This window comes from Spinacia oleracea, chromosome 3, assembly GCF_020520425.1.
Source record: "Spinacia oleracea cultivar Varoflay chromosome 3, BTI_SOV_V1, whole genome shotgun sequence".
Lineage (NCBI taxonomy): Eukaryota > Viridiplantae > Streptophyta > Magnoliopsida > Caryophyllales > Amaranthaceae > Spinacia > Spinacia oleracea.
The window spans coordinates 108,637,101-108,647,775 of record NC_079489.1 but is presented as its reverse complement, the minus strand read 5'-3'; the positions used below and the strand labels follow the sequence as shown (position 1 = coordinate 108,647,775).

The following is a 10,675-nucleotide window of genomic DNA, read 5'->3' as shown; positions in this document are numbered from 1 at the left end:
TGCAACTGGTGAAAAGGTTCATTGTAATCCACACCGTGGACTTGCCTGTAACCTTTTGCAACCATTCTAGCTTTGAAAACTTCTAGTTTTCCATCCTTGTCCTTTTTCAGTTTGAAAACCCATTTGCTTCCTATGGCTTGGTAGCCATCTGGCAAATCGACCAAATCCCAAACTTGGTTTTCAGACATGGAGTCTAATTCAGATAGCATGGCTTCTTGCCATTTCTTGGAGCTAGGGCTCGTCATTACTTGTTTGTCTGTCGCAGGTTCATCACTTTCAAGTAATAGAACTTCATAGATCTCGTTCGTCAAAATACCTAAGTACCTTTCCGGTTGAGATCTATAACTCTGCGATCTACGCGGGGTTACATTTCTAGATGGTCCTTGATTCTCACCAGATACTTCTAAAGATCTCTGAGTTTCATCCTGAATGTCATCTTGAGCATTCTCTAGAGTTTGTTGTTCGACTCGAATTTCTTCGAGGTCTACTTTTCTCCCACTTGTCATTTTGGAAATGTGATCTCTTTCCAAAAAGATACCATCTTGAGCAACAAACACCTTGTTCTCAGATGTATTGTAGAAGTAATACCCCTTTGTTTCCTTTGGATAGCCCACAAGGATACATTTGTCAGATTTTGTTTGAAGTTTGTGTGAAATTAATCGTTTGACGTATACTTCACAACCCCAAATCTTAAGAAAAGACACTTTTGGAGGCTTTCCAAACCATAACTCATATGGAGTCTTTTCAACAGCTTTAGACGGAGCTCTATTTATAGTGAGTGCAGCTGTGTTTAGTGCATGTCCCCAAAATTCTATTGGAAGTTCGGCCTGACCCATCATTGATCTAACCATGTCTAGCAAGGTTCTATTCCTCCATTCTGACACACCGTTCCATTGAGGTGTTCCAGGAGGAGTCAATTTTGATATAATTCCACATTCTTTCAGATGGTCATCAAATTCATAGCTCAGATATTCACCGCCTCTATCAAACCGCAGTGCCTTAATCTTCTTGCCTAATTGATTCTCTATGTTACTCTGAAATTTCTTGAATTTGTCAAAGGATTCAGACTTATGCTTCATTAGGTAGACATAACCATATCTACTGAAGTCATCAGTGAAAGTGATAAAGTACCTGAAACCACCTCTAGCATTTGTACTCATTGGTCCACATACATCTGTATGGATTAAACCCAATAGTTCAGTTGCTCTTTCTCCAACTTTAGAGAAAGGTTTCTTTGTCATTTTGCCAAATAAACATGATTCGCACTTACCATAATCCTCTAAGTCAAATGGTTCTAGAATTCCTTCCTTTTGAAGTCTTTCTATGCGCTTTATGTTTATATGGCCTAATCGATAATGCCACAGATAGGTGAGATCTGAATCATTCTTTTGGCCTTTTTGGTATTTATGTTATAAACTTGTTTGTCGTGATCTAATAAATAAAGTCCATTGACTAATCTAGCAGATCCATACACTACAAGAAAAATCGCTTACAGGGGCAAGATGAAATTGCCTCTAAAACAAGGAATGTGGCCTCTAATGAGTTTTTGAAGCAAAAAAGTGGATGCCTCTAATAAGTCCGTCGCTAATTATTGGTTGCCTCTAAAGGGCCCTTTTTGAGGCAATTTAATAAGTTGCTTCTAAAAACACATACATTTAGGGGAAACCATATTATCTTGCATCAAAATATAATTAGAGGCAGTATAAATAGTAGCTTCTAAAAACCACATCTATTTAGGGGCAACCATATAAATTTGTCTCGAAATATAATTAGAGGCAATAAAAAAATTGCTTCTGGAAACCACATATATTTAGGGGCAACCTATAAGCTTGCCTCGAAATATAATTAGAGGCAATATAAAAATTTATTTCTAAAAACCACATATATTTAGGGGCAACCATATAATTTTGCCTCGAAATTTTTTGAGGCAATTTTTTATATTGCAAATAATTATACTTAGGTGCAATCTGAGACTATCATGAAAGGTTTTTAGAGGCACTAAAAATAAGAAATGTATTTAGCATATTATTTCATAAATTTTCAATATAATCACCTATAAGAAATAACCATAATAAAATAGCAAAAGTAAATAAACACATTTCATGGAAATCAATTGCTTTATTAACAAATATATGAAGTCATTATATAACTAGTACCCTAAAAAATGTCACAGACAAACCCCGAGCTATGTACATTTCTTAGTATCAAGATGAGTACATGTCTAATTATTAAAACCAATGAAGAATAGAGAACGAGAGAGAAAGAGAAGCAACGCCAACAACAACAGCGCAACAACAACAACAAGAACCGCATCAACGACAACCAACCAAAAGGGGAGGTGAGGAAGCAATCGTTCCTGCGCGACGTCACGTACGAGAAAGAAAATTGAATTGGAGGGGAAGGGAGATGAACTGGGGAGAGAGATAAAAGAGTGAGAGGAATTGAAGGTGGTCTCCCCCAAATGATATTTCTGGAAAATGGTTTTGGAAGCATGAGAATTAAAGGTTTATTGCAATTTGATGACTCGTTAAGGTGTCGTTCGGTACTACTTTGGTTTCCAGTTTTTTCGTTTTTTTTCTTTTAAAAAAAAAAAACGTGTTCGACTAGGTGGATGTAAAAAACAAGTTCACGCACGCTTTTAATGAGTAAAAAACGGAACATAGCAAACCAAGAAAAGTGGTTTACTCGTTTTGGTTTTGAGTTTTTTTATTCTCACGGCTACAGTTACTTCACCTTCCTCAATACTCTATTGCGCTTATCTCTCCTTCTCTAGGTATGGCTTCTTCTCCCATATATTCTTTTTCATTTTTTGATTGACACTTCTTCTTATTTCTCTGGATCAATTTTTTTCCCGGTTTTTCTCCCACCTCTTTCTCTCTCCTCCTGTCACAAACCATACATGGATTAATTAAGAATCAATTAATTGAATTGATCAAAGGGGTTTGTTTCCAATTTATGGTTTAAGAATTCGCAAATTCACAACCAAGTGTAACATATAAATGTAAGTATAAAAAGAGTGCAAGATTTATAAGTTAATAACTTTATAAGTTATACAACTCTTATGTATGCAGCACGAGCAAACTTTTTACTTTTAAAATGTTTGTGCACGATAACTCTTATATATGTAGCATAATTTGTGGCACGGGTGAAGCTTTCTAGTAATGAGTTCAATAATAAAAGCAAACAAAGTTAAAATAAGGTTCTACCAAGTCAATAAGTTTCAATAAATTTCAACCAGGTCAACAAGTTTACTCTAACTCTAGTTTACTCTGTTGCAAGCATGTATGAATAGGTCCAATTAGTTCAATCCAGATCAATCAAGTAATCATGTTTAAGCAGTTCCTATAAGTTCAATTAAGTTCTGGTTTAGGGGTTAGGGTTTTAGGGTTTGGGGTTTAGGGTATACGGAATACTTCATAACATGTATGTGTCATAAATATTTCGTGATTTTTGTTATAATTTTCTTAATTAATTGTATTATTCATATCATATACTTCCTTTTTTTATTTTATAATTGCACTATTTGGGTTTAACACAAAGATAAAGATAAAGGAGAATGGTGGATGTAAATTCCAAATAAGGCAAATGATGCAATTATAAAAATAACAGAGGTAATAAAATAATATTAAAGTTATAAATTTCTTACATTAGAATGCGAATTTGAATAAGATTTGAAAGATATTGTAAACGAACACGATAAGTTATTTTCGAGCTTAAACGAATGGAACATCAAGTTGTATGTATCAATTTCATTTACTAAATATGTTTAAAATTTCTATTCGTTATTTACTTTGTATTTTAGAAATGATATTTGACCGAGCTTATTTACGAGCATATTGAAATTTTGACATTCCGAAATTCACCACGATGATGGGTTTGGTTGAAATTCAAAAATAAAAGTTCCCCAAATGCATCATATTTTATTATTTCCAAATTTTTATACTCCCCTATAAAAAATATTAAATAGACAGTATAACCAAACTTTAAATTAAAAAATTTGTACATTACACGGAATAAAAACTAATTCAAGACTATAAATTAATTTCAAATTTTAAATTGGGTTGAATAAAAATTTAAGTGGGCAAATTTCTATCTAAATACATTAGGCGGGTAATTAAATTTAAGAGGAAGCTGCGGGAGGTTTTCTAATTTCGTTATCCCGGTGCAATTCATTTCAGCAGCCCGCCATTCAATCAAGGGTTTTCTCGATAAAAACCTAATCTGTAATTCATTCCAATTTCTTATGAAGAATCAAATAATGAAACCCACAATTCTCTTTCCCTCAAACAAATACGATTTCATGAGTGTTTAATTGAGAAGATGAACTTGCAATTGGGGGGCACCAAAAATGGCGTCTTGCTGCATATGCCGATCATCAGGTAAATACACCTCATTTATTTGCTCCAATTTGGCGTGTTTAATTAATTATTTTGTTGCAATAAATCAATTTCAAGTTCAATTGAATCCAAAAGTAACCTGCTCGTAATTTTAGTCAAATTAGAATTCAGATTTCGATCTGTTTGTGAAAATGGTAACCTGCTTGGTTTCATTTTGGTGTTGTATGTTCTATTTTCATGATACCTTCCCCTGCAGTTTCCAGTTTCTTTAGCCATGTTTTTCTAGTCTTTTAAGTGTAACTTACCGGTTCCAGAAATTCTGATTTTTCCAGTGTCCTTGTTAATTAGTGCTTGCAAATTATAGTAATCATTTGTCTTTCATTGTTTGCACATTGGATAGAGCTATCAGTTGTCTTTCTATTTTGTATTTATTACCTCTTTGCTTGTATAGTTTAGTCATTGTTTCCGCAGCATACATTTCCTTTATTTTTCTGGCTATTAATCAGTTAAAAGTATTTTATTAGGAACTAACTGGTGACTTTGCCAAAAAAGAGAAGACATGATTTTCATCGTTGGTGGGCTTACTTACTGATCCAACTGGTAAATAGTTAATTGAGATTAACTTTTCATCATTTGACAAGATTGTCTAAATAAGGATATGCATTGCTTCTTAATATCTCAGTTGCCAATTTTATCTAGATTAACTTTTCGAACTGGTCTCAGATCTATATGAACACATTTGCTTATAGCTTCCTATGAATCCTAGTTCTGTCTCCCTGTGAATTATATTACTAGTTCTTCTCTGAGTAGGATTTGGTATCTACTGTTTTCCAGATAGAACGTGATACTGTTGGAAAACTTCAGTGTCATCCCTGTCCTCATGATTTGTTTGATCCATCAAGGCAAAGGGGGGCTCATTGTGCATTTTTTTATGGATTTGCAAAGGAAGCAAGATGAGGTTTCTTAGGAGGAACAGCAGTTTGATATTGTGCAACAGTTGACGAGTGGGGAAGAAGAGTAATCTGAAGAGAAAATGAAGAAACCTGGAATCACCACGACTGCGTTGGCGCAAGTACTGGGGGGTGGGAGTGAAATCCAGTTTCTCGGGTAAGTGCAATATTAGGTTGTTGGCTTTCTTCCCTTTGACTGTTTCAGGTTTGCTTGTGCAATATTGGTTTTTCAAGACAAGTGAACAGAGGCTAGTTTGAATGACAGTTCCAACTTCTAGCCTGCTGTTATTTGTACAGTGAGTTTTAGGTTACTTTGGTGTAACTGAGTAGAAGTTGGAATTAAAAAAATACCATAAAAAAGAAAAATTATGAAAGGGAAAAAAATTTAGCGACAATGGAAATTGTGCTGCTCTGCCACTCGGACTTTTGTGTGACTGGCAGTGGCTCTATCCTGTGATCTTTCAGCTCAGGCCTGCCTTTAGAACTGCAAGATTGGCGTTGTACATTTTGGTTGGAAGACCAATTCTTTAGGGCTTTTGTAGCCTTTGTAGGGGGAGGGTGGGGGATTGGTTGGGGATGTTTTATGATGTGGTTAGTGTTTATTAAGCAGTAAAGACCGTTCTCCTTGTTTCAAATCTTGTGACTCAGTGTCATATGGCGCCAAAAATAGTTGACAAGTTAGTTACTTGGTGAAGTTTTGTTAGAATAACAGAATTGTTATTTTTGTCTTTTTCTTATTTTTTTGTCTTATTCTAAGTTATTAGCTAAATTCCTTGAATGTGTGAGCTAGATGTTGCTATGCTATTTAATACGTTGAAGTTGTAATTTGAGGCATAATCTTCTTCCCTAAAATATTTCATTTTCTCATTATCAAGGAGTGACGGTAATTCTAACATGAATGTGCTCCAGGCTCTAGTTTTCTTCTTGACCCTTATGCTATGGAAAACCATGGAAAATATAGATATATGGTATGAATTTTATGGATTAGTAGATATGTCCATTGTTCGTTATCCGTCTATTAAAAGCAAATTGTGCTTAATTTAATGGTTTTTTCAGAGCCTCTTTTATATTTTCTTAACTTATTTCCATTATTTTGCAGTGTTGTGAGATGTAATGTTTACTTGAAGGATGGTAAATTCTATGGCTTGCTTTGCTGAGTGTTAGTGTCTGCTGCAGATTTTTAATTGGTTCGGGTTCATATCAATTTTGACCTCTTTAGGCGAAGGTGATCAGTTCAATTTAAAGTAGCATATCTTTCATTAGCTGCTACCTACTCCTGGTCAAAGGTGATACAGTTTAAGCCTTTATCTCAACTTGTTTCTTTTGCAAGATACTGTCAAGTGGATTCTTAGTTTGTTACGAAGTATAATAATTTGTGCAACCTTGTTCAAATATCTTTTGTAATCATGTCTTAGTTCATGACTTCTAAAAGAAGAAAAAGGTATTCTAAGAAGAAAAAAATGTATCCTATGAAAAGAATCTCACCATGATCCATCTATCAGGAACATTTCTGCCCACCACGCATAAAGCCTTTGTCGTTGCAATGTATACCTTTTTCATGTAATGGATTTGATTAGATGCAATTATTTGTATTAAGAACTTAATTAAGTCTTACTCGGCAAGTAACTACCCACCTCCCTTCTCTTTTACTGCAAGTAACTACCCACCTCATTTTACTATCCGATTTGGGTTTTCTAATCAATTAGTTCGTTGCAATCAATGAATTTCTAGTGCAGTTGTATTCAATAGAATTGGGAAAATTTAGCATCTAGGTATTGTCGATTTTGCTTTTTTTTCCGTTTATTATGAATTTGAGCTGATTATTGGCTAAATTAGTGTTTCAGATTTTTTTTCTATATTAACACATTGACTGATGAAAGAGGATCTAATGTTTTCATATTATTTTGGATAATGGGGTCTTTGGAGTTATGGATGACATGTAAATGTCACTCCATAACTGTGATTAAATGGAGTTATATGGATTTGAAGTAATAATTTGTAAAGGTTGCTAGCTTGACTTCTGACTTAAACCTTCTTAGTGAATATAGTTCGTTGTTTTCTGCTAATATACAGTTGCCATTTCATTATGCAATATGTCTTACTTCTTTGCAAACATTGTTTGTTGCTCGATCTTTGAAACATACTGGAAATACTTAGACGAATTTAAGGATCTGCTAGCCACCTGATTGCCCACAGTTTCTCTAGACACGGACTATTACTCGTTGTTCAGTTTCTTAAAGTCTATCAGAGCTTTAGGAGTATCAAATTCCAGAACTGTGAGATATAGTTAGAGCTAGGACTGCACATTATCTCTTAATTTGTATATTTAATTATTAGTTTCCACTGCCTTCATGTTAATAATTTCCAATATATTTCAATCGTTTTACATATTACCAGGGAACCTATACTTGTGAAAGTAACAACAACGTCTACATTGATGTTGCTTAAATAGTCTAATAGATCATCAAACTGACGTAGCCATAAATTTTTGCACCTATTTGTTCTATTTCCTATTGTTATGGTCTATCTTGTTGTAATTGGTGATATGCAACATCATTAAACCGAGAATATTGTAAATGGGTGTGAAGATTTGAACCCAAGATCTAAAATTTACCACAAGAGCACATACCTTGTAAATCTAAACTAAAACAAAAAAGAGTCCAGGGGATCACATATTTCTGTCTGTTTATTAGTTTGTTTTATCTATCCATGAAGCTGTGAATATGCTATTTTATGTTACTATCTCGAAAACTTCCTAATCAATATGCATTCTCCATTTCCCTTTTCTTTTCCTGTCTTTGTTCTAACTACCTGGGCAGCATTGTTCTCATCAGTTACCATAGAAACCTGGTTTCTAAATGAGGCACCGTATCTTCAAGAGTTTTCAGAGTTGTGGTAGAATTCGACAGTTTGCTGATGAAATAGTAATTTCAGATCTTGCTTTATCTAATTCAGCCTCTATAATAACTCTACTAGATTCGACCTTCTTACTTCTCCTTACCAAGCCTGAAGATACTGGTTTCTGCCACTGCAAGACCATTTTAGCATTATTTTTAGCTGCATCACCTCCAGCTGAAATCCATGCCATTCGAATGAGTTTAGTTCTTGCTCAAGAGAAAGGATGGGGGCATATCATTATTTCTTCAGATTGTAAAGTAGCAGTGGGTTTGAACCAAATTGAACCTCCTGTTACGGAGCTTGCTAATATTATTTATGATTGCAGGGCACTGAGGCAACACTTCTCAGAGATTCACTTTCAGTTGGAGGGTAGGAAAAAGAACAAGCTAGTTGATCAACTTGCTGGTATTACACGTCAGGAAAGCATGGAGATGAATCAGATCATGCAACTTCGGGAACCTACAGCTGAATGTTTAAAATTTTATTATGAGGACATCCATGATTGTAGTAGTAGTAATCTAGAAATTATAACGTAATTTTAATGCTTTCAGAACTTTGCTCTCTCCATAGACTTTATTGTAGCCCGTACCTTTTCTTAATTAAATTGCTGCCCACTTTCGACCAAAAAAAAAAAGAACTGCATTATTAGAAACAAAGTTTATACATGTTACAAATTTTGGGTATGTTTGCATAATCAACAGGTTGATGGTAGACCATTCTAGAAATTTAGTATGATTTGATTATTCCTATAAAATAGTTATATTACACCATTTTCATTTCAATATTAGAGCCTCTGGTTTTAGCTAGAAACTTGCGTTTTTAGAAGTCTCAAACAACTTTACAATTGAAATTAAAATAGAAAATTTGTTCGACCAAGCAAATAATTTGGTTGAAATAATCCGATGATGGTTAATTGACAAGTGCGACACATTTGAATATCAAGCTACTAGCTAAACATTGTGGTGTAAAGTTTTTAACTACCTGAAAAAGGTAGTAGATTAAAATTCTATGTGAACTGACAAGCTATACAAAATAAGCTTACCATTGTACCTCAAAGTGGAGATATAAATTTACGGATATAGATAAATCGATGTTTTGTCAATGGTTGGCTCAAGACATGCCGAGTACTTCGCATATATGTACTATTTGTATATTTACAATTAAGTTTATGGAACCCTTATTTTTTTGAGGGGGCGTGGAGTATAATAGGTTGGTGAACAATATTGAAATAACACGAAATATTCGTGCATCGCACGGGCTAAAAAATAATAATTTAGGGATAATTATAAATTTACTGATGTTAAAATAATTTTTAGAGGCAACCATTACTTCATTAATGCTAAAAATACTTTTTAGGGGCAACTAAATTTCACTGATGCTGAAAAAAAAAGGTTTTTGAGGCAAACGTTATTTTAATAATGCTAAAAAGTACTTTTTAGGGGCAACTAACATTTAACTGATCTTAAAAAGACGTAATAGAGGCAACTCTTATTTTCTGATGCTTAAAAAATGTTTTAGAGGCAACCATTATTTCATTAATGGTAAAAAGTACTTTTTAAGGGCAACAAAATTTTAATTGATGCTAAAAAAGAAGTTTTAGAGGCAACCATTATTTTCCGATGTTAAAAATAATAATTTAGAGGCAACCATTATTTTCTGATGCTAAAAAAATATTTTAGAGGCAACCATTATTTTGTTAATGCTAAAAAGTACCTTTTAGGGGCAACGTAAATTTTATTGATGCTAAAAAAAAGTTATAGAGGCAACCATTATTTTCCGATGCTAAAAAATGTTTTAGAGGCAACCATTATTTCATTAATGCTAAAAAGTACTTTTTAGGGGCAACGTAAATTTCATTGACGCTAAAAAACAGTTTTAGAGGCAAATATTATTTCATTAATGCTAAAAGCTACTTTTTAGGGGCAACTTAATTTCTTTTGATGCTAAAGAAACTTTTTAGGGGCAACCATTATTTTATTAATGCTAAAAAGTACTTTTAGGGGCAGCCTAAATTTCACCGACCCTAAAAATAACTTTTAGAGGCTACCATAATTAACTAATGCTAAAAGGCACTTTTAGAGGCCATAAAAAATTAATTGCCTCAAGGGGTTGCATCTGTATCTAAATTTTCTTGTAGTGATAAAACATTTCTTTAAAATAAAACGAGCAACTATTGTCTTTTATTAAAAAGGAAAATCCCTTAGCATCTAAGCAAGAAACAGAAATGATGTTTTTAGTAAGACTTGGAACATGGAAACATTCTTCCAGTTCCAAAACTAGCCCAGAGGGCAACGACAAATAATAAGTTCCTACAGCTAATGCAGCAATCCTTGCTCCATTTCCCACTCGTAGGTCGACTTCACACTTGCTTAACCTTCTACTTCTTCTTAGTCCCTGCGAATTGGAACATAAGTGTGAGCCACAACCTATAACTAATACCCAAGAAGTTGAATTAGCAAGTATACAGTCTATAACGAAAATACCTGAAGA

At 33.9% G+C, this 10,675-nt stretch overlaps 1 long non-coding RNA gene across 2 annotated transcripts; it reads left to right on the top strand.

Moving 5' to 3' along the window:
- The first annotated feature begins 4,044 nt into the window (after positions 1–4,044).
- On the top strand, positions 4,045–8,822 carry LOC110788423 (uncharacterized). 2 transcript variants are annotated; one of them, XR_008930857.1, is made up of 4 exons: positions 4,045–4,379; positions 4,862–4,937; positions 5,172–5,444; positions 6,387–8,822. It is a non-coding gene; the product is annotated as an uncharacterized lncRNA (long non-coding RNA). The 2 variants fall into 2 exon arrangements; XR_002533317.2 differs by lacking the exon at positions 4,862–4,937 and having other exon boundaries at positions 4,072–4,379.
- The last annotated feature ends 1,853 nt before the right edge of the window (positions 8,823–10,675 follow it).